Below are 13274 nucleotides of genomic sequence, written 5' to 3' on the forward strand. Positions count from 1 at the left end.
GGCAAGAAAAGGGCAGCAAGTGAACCAGCTGGACCACCTCCAAAAATACCAAGAATCATGAGCAAAGCAGTGGAGGATGCCAAACAGGCAGAAAACCTAAGGGTCCAGCGTACACTGGAAATGGAGAGAAGGAGAGAAGAGGACAGAGAAAGAAGAAGAAAAAGACAAGAACGACAGTCAGAAGAAGAAAGGAAGATAGATCTTCTCATGACAAACTTTAAGTTTGGGAACAGAGAAGACACTGAACAAATTCTGACTCTGGAGATATTCAAGCTTCTGAAAATCACTGGAATATCAACACACAGCAACATGTCTCCAGAAGAATGCATTGCTTGGTGGAAAGATGGAGTAATTGATGGTGAGTTCGTGGGGGAAGCCTACAGGAACTACAGGCATCTAGATGTCACAGATGAATACTTAAGCCTGGTAAATCCGAAAGACCCCATCAAGACACGAGAAGCCATTAACAAGAAAAGGAAAGGCAACAAGAAGTAAGCTCTCGTGGTCCAAACTCCATCTTATTTCAATGTATTGATACTTATGTTGTTCTTGGTCTTATTTCTTTGAATCTTTTCCACTAAACTCTGTTATGTAAACATTCCCTTAATCTTAATACATATATCTTCTGCTGGGGGTGTTGCGTGAGTTTACTTATTCATGTTTAGTAGAATTGTTGTCAAACTTACCATATGCGCTGAAAATAAAATCAATGCTTTTTCTTTTTCAAATCAGCCATTAATTCCTCCAAAGCTATGGAGAAAATGGTGAATGATCACAGTGTTAGGAACATCATGTAATAGGTTTTGATGATACCAACTGTTAAGTAAGAATCCCCAAGTCTCGATACATAGGCAAAACAATGTAAGTTCGATAAGTAAACTAAGAGCGAAAATACAACCGGGTAATTTGAGCTCAACTCGGGAAATATTTAAGCTTAAGGTAAACTTGTTTGAACAACTTAGAAGTTTTCGTGTTGTAAGCAAACAGATAGATCAGAAGCAGGCACGAGACAACTCTGGAGGAATAAGGGTCTACGAGACATCAACTAAGTCTCGAGACACAAGCCAAGTTCGAGAGGTAAGGACCTCTCGATATACCTATCGAGTTCGAGACGTAAAGAATATTCGAGAGATAGACCTCTCGATACATGGGATTGAAACATCAAGTGGTCGAGACATCTTTTATGGTCTCGATAAACCGGCACTTCTCCAAGAGGCTGAATGTTAGTCAACATGTGCAGATAAAATACTCTAAGTTTGGAGAAGAAGAATATCATGGAGATAAAATATTGAAGAGGTGCTGAGCGGGAGGTTTCAAAATGGACGGAAGTGGATGACACGTCAGACCTCCACCACAAACGGTCAAGAAGTGCACCAATCCTGAAGTGGTCAGATTCCCCAAACAAGGAATGATGGGAACATAAAAAGAGTAACTTTATCCAAAAGAAGCAAGTGAAGCATGAGCTCAAGAAAGTGGAATATGGAATATTCACTACAAAACAAAAGGCTCAAGTTACAAGACCACTACTCCATGAAAAATGCTGAAATTGTGCAAAGACCCATGTTCGGCGTGGGAGACCAATTTCAAACGGAATAGTTTTCCCTCCAACGGAACTATTCTTCTACTCTCATATATAAGGACGTAAAGACACAGAAGAAACAGGGGTTGTGAAAGAGGTCAAGAGGTTAACAAGAGGTGTCTGATAAAAACGTTCCAGTGCAAAGTGCTTAACTTGGAATATCATCCTGATATTCAATACAGCGAGAGAACACATCTTAGTGTTCGAAGAGAGTTACAAAGCTAAACTGTCATACATCCAGAAGGTGACCAAAGCTGCTCTACATCAAAGTTGATTCAACGATAGCTTGTGGTCAGATTGGAGATTGTTACATTCAACTGTGACTATCAACAACGTCTTGCTTTGGATTAAGCAAGGGAGGTGGAGTATCCTGGCTGCTGTCCGAGCGAAAGAAACCTGAGGCTTGACGCGGGCTTGGTGATCAAAGGTCAAGTGCTCGAGAGGTGGAGTAACTGGAAGCGGGGAGAAAAACCTGAGGAGAGGCGGAGTAACCTGGCTGCTGTCCGAGCGAAAGAAACCTGAGGCTTGACGCGGGCTTGGTGATCAAAGGTCAAGTGCTCGAGAGGTGGAGTAACTGGAAGCGGGGAGAAAAACCTGAGGAGAGGCGGAGTAACCTGGCTGCTGTCCGAGCGAAAGAAACCTGAGGCTTGACGCGGGCTTGGTGATCAAAGGTCAAGTGCTCGAGAGGTGGAGTAACTGGAAGCGGGGAGAAAAACCTGAGGAGAGGCGGAGTAACCTGGCTGCTGTCCGAGCGAAAGAAACCTGAGGCTTGACGCGGGCTTGGTGATCAAAGGTCAAGTGCTCGAGAGGTGGAGTAACTGGAAGCGGGGAGAAAAACCTGAGGAGAGGCGGAGTAACCTGGCTGCTGTCCGAGCGAAAGAAACCTGAGGCTTGACGCGGGCTTGGTGATCAAAGGTCAAGTGCTCGAGAGGTGGAGTAACTGGAAGCGGGGAGAAAAACCTGAGGAGAGGCGGAGTAACCTGGCTGCTGTCCGAGCGAAAGAAACCTGAGGCTTGACGCGGGCTTGGTGATCAAAGGTCAAGTGCTCGAGAGGTGGAGTAACTGGAAGCGGGGAGAAAAACCTGAGGCTTGAGGCGGGCTTGGTGATCAAAGCTCAAGCGCTCGTTATTGTACTAGAAAGGGAAGTTTTTAGTGCAATCCTTCCAGGGAGTTTCTGGAAGAAGAGTGGAAGTAGGCGGGTTGGCCGAACCACTTAAAAATCTCTCTTGCATTTACTTTCTGTTTTTATCTCTCGCTAACTTCTCGATTGCACTGCATATAATCACACCTCTCGAACTAACCCAAACTCGTGCTAACCAAAAGGGGATAACATTTCCGCTGCGCATAAAACTTTGTCTTCACCTCGTGAGGTATCGAACCTAAACATCCTAAGTTCAATACACACGAGAGGTTGAAAAGATTTGCAAAATCTTATACAAGTCTATTCACCCCCCCCCCTAGACTTGTACCCCATCCCCTTGGGACCAACAATTGGTATCAGAGCAAGTTCTCTGATCGATATAAACCTTTGTTTATATTGCCTAGAGATCCTTCTTTGAAAAATCTTTTTAAATATTTTCAAAGCACGAGATAATTTTTCAATATGGACAGCATGTTGTCGAGACATCTTCTCTTTGATCTTAGCAGGTTTGACGACTGGAAAACACGCATGCTTGCGTACTTATCAGCCCTCCATGATGAGATGGCCGAGGTTATAACTTCTGGACCAGTCAAGATCCTAATGGTTAATACTGCTGCAGTTCAAACCCAAGAAACACCAAAGTACATCCCAAAACCTAGGGAAGAATGGACCAGTGATGATAGGAAGAGAAACAACCTGGACAATATTGCCAAGGATATTCTCTTCAGAGCTATAGACGAAACCATCTTCCCAAAAGTGAGGAAGTGCAAAACGGCAAAAGAGGTATGGGATACTTTGATGTTAATTGGTGAAGGTGACGAACAGGAAAAGGAAAACAAGCTCACCGTGGCCATGAAGAAGTTCGAAGACTTCAAGATGAAGCCAGGAGAGAGCATCGACAGCATGGAGTCTCGGTTCATGAAGCTCACAACCGAGATCAGTGACCTTGAAAAGGAGATCCCACAAAAGGAGCTGAACCTGAAGGTCTTACGTGGCCTCACTAAGGAGTGGGAAATAAAGGTGATCACGATGAGAGATCACCGAGATCTGAAGGAAACCACAACAGACAAACTCTTCCGGGATCTCAAAGCCTTCGAGTTCGAGATGTTCCCAAGAGATGAGGACATTGTGGATCGACGAAACGTAGCACTTGTTGCTGAGCAACCATCCACATCTTCAAGGTCAGACTCTAATCCTATGAATGTTATGTCTGACGAACAGTTTGCTCTCTTTGTGAGAAAGTTCAGGAAATACATGAAGATGAACCAGGAGAGCAACAAAAGTTCACCTTCCTCCTCAAGAAGGAAAAATGAGAGATATCCATCCAGAAGGACGGAGGAGGAAAATCAGGGTCTATGCTACAACTGTAGAAGACCGGGACATTTCAAGGCCGAATGCCCTTACCCACTAGTAAGCAAGCATCAGGGCCAAGAAGGCAAGGATTCCAAGAGAATAGAGGAATCCAGGGAGAAGCCAACACAAGGTGGCTTCAAAGGATCATCAAAGACGTATCAGCGCAGGAAGGCGCTTGTTGCTGAAGAATTCGAGAGGACAATCGAGGAGTCCGAGACGTCGAGCTCCAGCGAAAGCAGCAGCAGCTCAGAGGATGAGAGGGGGCTCATCTGCTTATACACCGAGGAAGAGGAGAATCAATGCCTAATGGCCATTGACAACGAGGTAACCTCTACTCCTACATCTCGCTGCTCTACTTCTACCTCTCGTTGTTCTTCATTTAAAAGCGATGAGGACCCCTTCGAGATGTTGGAATCGCTCAGAAGGAACCTTAACATCGCCAATAGCACTCATGCTAGAGTGATGGATGAAAACAGCAAGCTAACTGCTGAAAGAGATATGCTTAAGAACGTCTCGAAAGAGAATTTGGAGCTGACTCTCAAAGTAAGTGAGTTAGAAGCCAAAGTAATCCTACTATCTGAAGAGTGCAAAGCTCGAGAGACGAGAGAGCTTAATCTTCGAAAGGTCATAGCATCATACACTAATTCCTCCAAAGCTATGGAGAAAATGGTGGTTGATCACAGACCTACAAGTGATAGAACCGGTCTAGGGTTCCATCAAGACCATCTCTCGAGAGATAAACAGACCAATGGTTTGGGAACTTCAAGAAATGGAGGATCTCAACCCAAACCAAATAAAGGTCATAAAGGACCAACAGAAAAGACCAGAGTAGCTATTCATAAACCGTCCCTATACACCAGCAATGGAAAGTATAGGAAAGCTACGAAGAATGGCCGGGTAAACAATATCGAGAGATCACCTTGCTATCTCTCGCAAGGCCATTCCAAGTACAAAAAGAGCTACACTCCATATAATGCACCTCAAGGCAAATATGGAAGGTCTGAGATCCACATAGTTAGGAACTCACGGATGGAGAAAGGAAGACTCTATCCATCTAGTGAGAATTGGTCATCAAATCACAAGTTCTGGAAGAAACCTCACTTTCAGCAATTTCACATGACCAAACAGCGTATGAAAGGCATGGTGCATAAGCCGGTCGAAAAGTCTCTACCTAAGTTGATTTATACACCAAAGAGGCCTAAAACCTTTGCTAGCATTCCTTATAATTATCAAACGTACAATGGCTACATTGCGCCTAGGCCTGGAATAATGGGCACAAGGTATAAATGGATGCCTAAACTCACTAACCCACCAGGACCCAAAGTTTGGGTACCTAAACTTGCTTGATTTCCTTGCAGGACACCAGGGACGTGTGGTTCATTGACAGTGGATGTTCGAGACATATGACTGGAAATCTAACACTGCTTGAGAACATCCAACCTATCGAAGGTCCCTTGGTGACATTTGGCGACAACGAGAAGAAGGGGCGCACAAGAGCTGTTGGTGAAATCCAAAAGAATGAGCTGGTTATTAAAGGAGTGTCCTACGTTGAGGGGCTCAAGTTCAATCTCCTTAGTACAAGCCAGTTCTGTGACAAGGGCCACAAAGTTGTCTTCACCAAAAGCAAATGTCAGATTATGAACGAGGAATCTCTCGAAGTCGTCTTGGAAGCAGCAAGGAAAGGAAACATGTACATAGTGGATTGGAGGTCTGCAAAACCATCCCTATGTATGCTAGCAAGGAGCAAGGAAGATTTATGCTGGGATTGGCATAGTAAGCTTAGTCATCTGAACTTCAAGACTATCAACAAGCTTACTAAGAGGAACTTAGTGGAAGGACTGCCCAAAGTGACGTTTCGAAAGGATAAAATTTGTGAGGCATGTCAACGTTGCAAACAGATCAAATCCTCTTTCAAGAGCAAAGCCGAGACATCATCCACTAGACCATTAAGTCTTCTTCACATGGACTTATTTGGCCCAGTGGATCCACCCAGCATAAAGGGAAAGAAGTACACTCTTGTGGTAGTGGATGACTACACAAGATTCACTTGGACCGTGTTCTTAACCAAGAAAAGCGAGACAAAAATTGCCCTACCAAATCTCTTGAAACAAGTTCAAGTTGAAAAGGAAGTCTCGATACTAAAGATCCGGTCAGATCAAGGTGGAGAGTTCATAAATCAAGTAATCGAGAGCTACTGCAACGAGAACGGGATTCATCATCAACTGTCAGCTGCTCGAACGCCTCAACAAAACGGGGTTGCTGAAAGAAGGAACAGAACTCTCAAAGAAGCCGCAAGGACCATGCTCTCACAAGCCAACATATCACAAGGATTTTGGGCAGAAGCAATCAACACAGCGTGCTATACCCAAAATCGGTCCTTGATCGTGAAAGGAGTTGGAAAGACTCCATATGAGTTGTGGAATGAAAGAAAACCGAATGTAAGCCACTTCCACACATTCGGGTGCAAATGCTATATCCACAACAATGGGAAGGCTCAACGAAGAACTTTTGAAGAAAAGGCAGATGATGGAGTATTTCTGGGATACTCATCGACAAGCAAAGCATTCAGAGTCTTCAACAAGCGGAGTTTGGTGGTTGAAGAGTCCATACATGTTACCTTTGATGAAAGGGCATCGACAGATCAACCATCAAAGACAACGGAAGCAGCTGAGGAAGATCAGCCAGAGTCTATCGAGAGATCAAACTTACCTCTCGAAGACAAGCAGTCGATAGTTCGAGACGTAGCGGAACTCCAGTCAGAATCAGATGATGAAGAGTCTACCAAGAAGAAAGCTCCTGACTCAGTTGATCAAATCCAGATCATAGATGTTCAACCCACATCTCAACCTTCAACGGAAGTATCAACTGAGGAGCCACAACCCGACCTAAGATGGCTGAGAAGTCACCCTGCTGATCAAGTGATTGGAGATGTACGTGACAGAGTTCGAACCAGATCAGCATACAGAGAAAGCATGTTTGCTTGCTTTCTATCTCAAATAGAGCCTAAGGTGATCGATGAGGCTCTATGTGATCCAGATTGGGTGCAAGCCATGCAAGAGGAACTTCATCAGTTTGAACGGAACGATGTTTGGGAACTAGTTCCGAGACCTCATCATCAGAATGTCATTGGTACAAAGTGGGTTTTCAGAAACAAGATGAATGAGGATGGAGTTATTGTTAGGAACAAGGCCAGACTTGTTGCCAAAGGCTATTGTCAGGAGGAAGGAATAGATTTTGATGAAACCTTCGCTCCAGTGGCACGTCTCGAAGCCATACGCATCTTTCTCGCATATGCCGCCTTCAAAGACTTTAAGGTATATCAAATGGATGTCAAGAGCGCTTTTCTGAACGGACTTCTCGAAGAAGAGGTGTACGTTGAACAACCTCCGGGTTTCTTGAAGGACGTAGGAGCTGACAAAGTATACAAGTTGAAGAAGGCACTCTACGGCTTAAAACAAGCTCCAAGAGCTTGGTACGATACCTTATCCTCTTTTCTACTTCAGTGTGGGTTCACCAAAGGCCTAGTGGACAAAACATTGTTTAGGATTAAGGATGGGGATCACATCTTATTGGTGCAAATCTATGTGGACGATATCATTTTTGGTAGCACCAATCCAGACTTGTGCGAGAAGTTCTCCAGTTTGATGAAAGGAAAGTTCGAGATGAGCATGATGGGAGAGCTCAACTACTTCCTTGGACTACAAGTGAGACAGCTTAAGGAAGGTATCTTCATCAACCAGGAGAAATACACCAAGGATCTGCTCAGGAAATACAACATAGAAGGGAAATCCTCAGTCAAAGTACCTATGGGAACCTCTCTACGTATCGATGTCGACAGCGAAGGTCGAGAGGTCGATCAAACCACTTATCGAGGTATCATCGGATCTCTTCTTTATTTAACTGCAAGTAGACCAGACATATCCTTTGCAGTAGGTGTATGTGCTAGATTTCAGGCAAGTCCTAAGGAAAGTCACCTAAATGCATCCAAAAAGATTCTTAGATATCTAAAGGGTACGCAGAGTGTTGGGCTCTGGTATTCGAAAGGTGGATCTTTCGAACTTATGGGTTATTCAGATGCGGACTTTGCCGGTTGTAAGATAGATCGAAAGAGCACATCAGGGACATGTCAGTTTCTAGGTGGAAGACTTGTCTCATGGTTTAGCAAGAAACAACATTCGATAGCTACAAGCACTGCTGAGGCAGAATATGTAGCAGCTGGAAGTTGTTGTGCTCAGATCTTATGGATGAAGCAACAGCTAATGGATTATGGTGTTGAGTGTAAGGAGGTTAAAATTATGTGTGACAATACAAGTGCTATTGCCATCACCCACAACCCAGTGTTACACTCCAGAACAAAGCATATTGATATTAAGTATCACTTCATCCGAGACCACGTTGAGAAAAAGGACATCACTTTGGAATATGTTGCAACGGAGGAGCAACTAGCAGATATTTTCACAAAAGCGTTATGTGAAAATAGATTCTCTCAACTAAGGTTAGAATTGGGAATGATAGAGTTGGGTTGAATGGTCAAATCTTATCTTCTTGTATTTAGTGCCATGAACTGTTTCGCATGTGAGGGGCGGTTTCATCAACTTTATGGCAGCTTTGGAGTTACACAAGCATTGAATGGTCATTCATATTGCATCCCGTGACTCAACAGTGGTAACCCTATTGGGCTATAAATAAGAGGGTTTCTTTCAGAAGTTCATACCATCAACTTCCCATGGAGAAAAAGAAAGGAAAAGATGATGTTCCATTCTTTTATAGAGGAAAGAAACCGGCAGTCAAGTCCAAAGATTTTCAAGGAGAAAACTATCCAGAATCAACGAAGGGTGAACAGATTACGGAGCTTCCTGATAATCCAAGCAAGAATCCTATTCCCATCCAAGGTGAATGGATCCCCAAATACGAGGAGATCCACAACGATGGGATACTGGAATCGGGAGAAGAGTCCTGCACAAGAGGGACTCCTACTGCTGCACATTCTGGAAAAGGGCCTTCCTCAACCAAATGGAGAACCAAGGGAAATGGAGAGGAAGACCAGATGGGACTTTCTGAGGTCTGCAGCAGCCAAAGGGGTGATCATACCTAATCCAAAGACATTAAGAGGATTAGCGATGAAGATGGTCACTCCCAACTATAGTAAGCAGCTCCGGAGAGAAGAACAAGAAAAGGGAATAGCCACCCCCAGTTCTGTTATTAGACAAATAGGACTTTAGATGGCTAGTTCCCGCCTTAACGATAGATTCCTATTAGGCTGACCAAGGCCAAACAAAAGTTTCTAGGGAATTTAATAGGATATTGATTCATATGTAATGTATCTGGAAATCACTAAATGAACTTAAGGATATGTTCCAAGTGATATCTTTTAAATGAATCAAACTTGTTTCTCTCGCAATCTGTGTTCGAAAGGTAGTTCGAGAGGTCACCCGATCAGTTTGTCTACATACATTATGTCTCGAAGAAGGGTAGTTCGAGAGGTCACTTCGAAAGATAACAAACTGATATCTCTGAATGGAGGAATAAGGAGGGTTAGGGATCAAAGGGAAGATCCCTAACCAGATCAAGATGGAGGAATAAGGAGGGTTAGGGATCAATCACTCAGGGGGAAGATCCTTAACCAGATCAAGACGGAAGAATAAGGAGGTTTAGGGATCAATCACTCAGGGGGAAGATCCTTAAACTCATGAGGAAGATCATTCACCTTCGAAAGGTGAATTTGATAAGCTCAACGGATATATGAGGTGGAACGGCTATCTTTGGACATAAATGCTAGCCACGTGGTCATCGGTTACTGACGGTTTTTCGCACTTAAGGGCATTATCTTGATTAGTGGGAGCATGCTTATTTTAAAATATCAATACTCCACTGTCTCAAAGCTTAAACCGTTCTATACTTTACCGAAATACCCTTACCAAAATACCTTATAAGCTGACCGTTATCAGGGGTATTTCTGACTTCTCACATCTTTTAAATCAACCGGGATCCTTCCACGGGTCAAACTCTCAACCCTACCCATATATCCAACCCGAATCCGCCTAATATAAAAGCAAAATCCTTCTTCTTTACCCGGATTCAAACTCAAAACCATATACCCAAAATCCCCAAATCCTTAGACGCTGTACACATTCCCTCCAAAACACACAAACTTTCTTCAATGGCGTCTGAATCATCATCTTCTTCATCTTCATCTTCATCCTCCAGTGCATACCAGAGAGAGCTAGACCACATACGCTCTCAGATTAAACAAGTCAAGGCGGGAAGCATCCTTGACAAAGATGGCTTCATCACCCACTCGCCAAATCCAACAATGGCGGAGAGAGTCTTGAAGAAATTTGAGAAGGCAGGACTAATGCGGTACATGACGCATGACTACCGAACCATTCATGACCTCGACTACACAGAATGGTTCGCTCATGCCAAGGTCACGAAGGGCAAGATTGAAAGCCGCTTCAACGAAATAGACATAACAATCTCTGTGGGTGATTTACGAGCAGCATTCGACTTTGCTACGTCGGAGGAGGCAGTCAAGCACCTATCGGACTACAACATGGATAAGCAGGAGTTTTGGGACAAAATCCGATTGGAGACTGCACCACCCAGAGCATCCTCTGCCCTCCGCAGATTTCATTTGAAGGAGAGGTTTGCCCTAGCCGCCGAGCTCATCATAAAATTCATCCTCGGCAAGGTGTCCGGAACAGACGAAGTCAATCTGGACACTCTGAAAATCCTCCACGCCATCTGGAACAACAACAAGTTGGACTGGGCTCACATCATCTTCGACTGCCTCAAACACCAAGTGCAGAGCTCAGTTTCCAACTCCGACCTGACAATCTACAAAAAGGTTGGTTTTGGCTTTGTTGTTCAATTTCTATTGAGACTGAAGGGCTTCGAACTGAGGGAAGGGCGAGAGGTTCATCGGAATACCTATATGGGTAGAACGAAACCTCAAGCTAAGGCAAAAGGTGCTAAGGATGCATCTTCACCCTCAAAGCCTAAGGGAAGGGGCAAAAGGAAAGCCCCAGCTAAGGAGAAGCGCTCTGATGACGAGCTTTTGGACACCCTAGTCAAGAGGGTTGAATTGAAAAGGAAGGCCAAGAGGACCAAGACTGCTGCTGTCACCCAGGTTCGAGAGGTGACACCGTCCGTTATACAAGTACCATTTGAGGACAGGGCACAAGCCCAGGGGGAACCTCAGGCTACACCGGCCACTGAGGTTGAGAGAGTGCCCTCTACCAAGTCCTTGTCAGGAACTTTAAGTGTTGATATACTTGCTGTTGATGGTGCTGAGGATGTTGATGAATCTGTCGGTTTGCCTCAAGAGGAGGCTCGAGAAGTTGAAGGTACTGGGATCAGTGATCCAGTACAGGGTATTGTTGAGGAACCACGACAGGTGGTTCGAGAGGTAGATATTCCAGCAGCTGAAGATCTAGACTGTGTGGTGGCTGCTGATGGTCAGGGCACTGTGGTCAGGAACCCAGTGCAAGCTTTTCTGAATGATGGGTTGACACATGATCTCTCGGTTGTTCGAGAGATAACTGAACAAGCTGTGGAGTGTGCATCAGCAACAGAAATCCTACCTGCTGACTCTGATGAGCTGAATGCTGAAATCACATCTCGATTGAATCAAAGTGTTGAGAATGTATCGAGTTTGGACGACTTCTCCAGAGTACTTCGCTGGATCAACTGGAGAACAGGTCCCTTTGATCAATTGATCTCAAGAGCAGCAGAGATGGAGGCTGAGGAACGATTTGCACTAAACTGGTTAGATCTCACTGAAATCCCAGCCGACGAGCTTCAAAACCGTGCCCATGAGATGCAAGTAATCAGGAGTAATCTTGGTCGATCTGACAAAGGAAAGGGCATAGCTGTTGATGCACAAGAAGATGAAGCCGAGCCTGAAGAAGATCCTGAACTAGATGCTCATTTTCGAGAGGATATCAGGCTTGCCACAGCAATATCCTTGGGACAAAGTGTAGAACACACGAGAGGTCCAGGAGAGACCTCTGGGGTTGCTCGAGATGATGCTGACACTCCTACTCCAACTGCAGCAATCCCCTTGTCCCAAGTGAGTGAATCTGCTCTAGAAGACCAGGTAGCTTCGAGAGGTGAATCCGAGACCTCTGAAGCACATGAGGTGGCACCTAACTCTGTCTTACTACTGCCACCACCTGAGTTCACACCCTCGAATGCAACAGATGAAGCTCAGACAGTTCGAGAGGGTGAAATTTTGTTGCTCCAACTCCCAGGCTTTCCCATCGATATGGTTAATAGGGAAAGGTGGAGTGCACCAGTTGCTCCTGAGATAATAGATATTCCAGATTCACCAGAGCATACTGAAGTGCAAACAAGTGAGCAACAAGAGCAGAATGAGGAGAACCCTGCTGGTTCGAGAGTTGAGGTTCAAGAAGGTGGAAACCGGGAAGCACCTGCCGATGAATCAACTCCTCCAGTAGATGATCACGTTCCCAGCACTGGTTCGAGAGGTAGTGTTGAGGGGGAACCTCAATCAGATGGAAACCGGGAAGCATCTGATGCAGAGACTCCCACCTTGGCCAATCCTACCTTACCAGCAGCTGAAGCTGAGGCTCCAGGTTCGAGAGGTGAAGAGCAAGAAGTGATCCATCCCTCAGGTGGAAACCGGGAAGCACCTGATATGGAGCTACCTTCGAGCTCTGATCCCAGTGTCCCTGCTGAACCTCAGGAAGTCAGTCGAGAGGTGGAATCACGAATGCAAGTCATGGGTGGAAATCTGGAAGCACCCAAGTCCCCTCCGACTAGAGGTACCACTCAATCTTCTTCTCCTTCTTCTTCTGACTTTGATCAACAGGCCGAACGAGCTTTCATTGGCGAGGTGCGTCAATTCATGGCTGATCAATCTCAGAGGATGGCTCAACTTGAGCATGTACTTGCTGTTGTTCGAAACGCTGCAATACCTGTGACTGGCTCCGGTGACTCCCAAGCCAATCACGAAGAACTTCTCGAACAAGCAGTGTGGGCTGAGAATGCAGCACAAAGGGCTGCGGATGAGGCTGCGGTAGCTCGAGCAGAGACTGAAAGGATGAGAACTGAATTCGCCGAGTTACGAGCAGAACTTCAAGCCCACCAACGCTCAAGTGAACTTCGACAGGATGTGATGCAAACCATACTCACTGACCTGTCGCACCAAATGCCTGCCCAAATCCATGCACTCTTCGA

The sequence above is a fragment of the Ipomoea triloba genome, chromosome 14 (genome assembly GCF_003576645.1).
Source record: "Ipomoea triloba cultivar NCNSP0323 chromosome 14, ASM357664v1".
Taxonomy (NCBI): domain Eukaryota; kingdom Viridiplantae; phylum Streptophyta; class Magnoliopsida; order Solanales; family Convolvulaceae; genus Ipomoea; species Ipomoea triloba.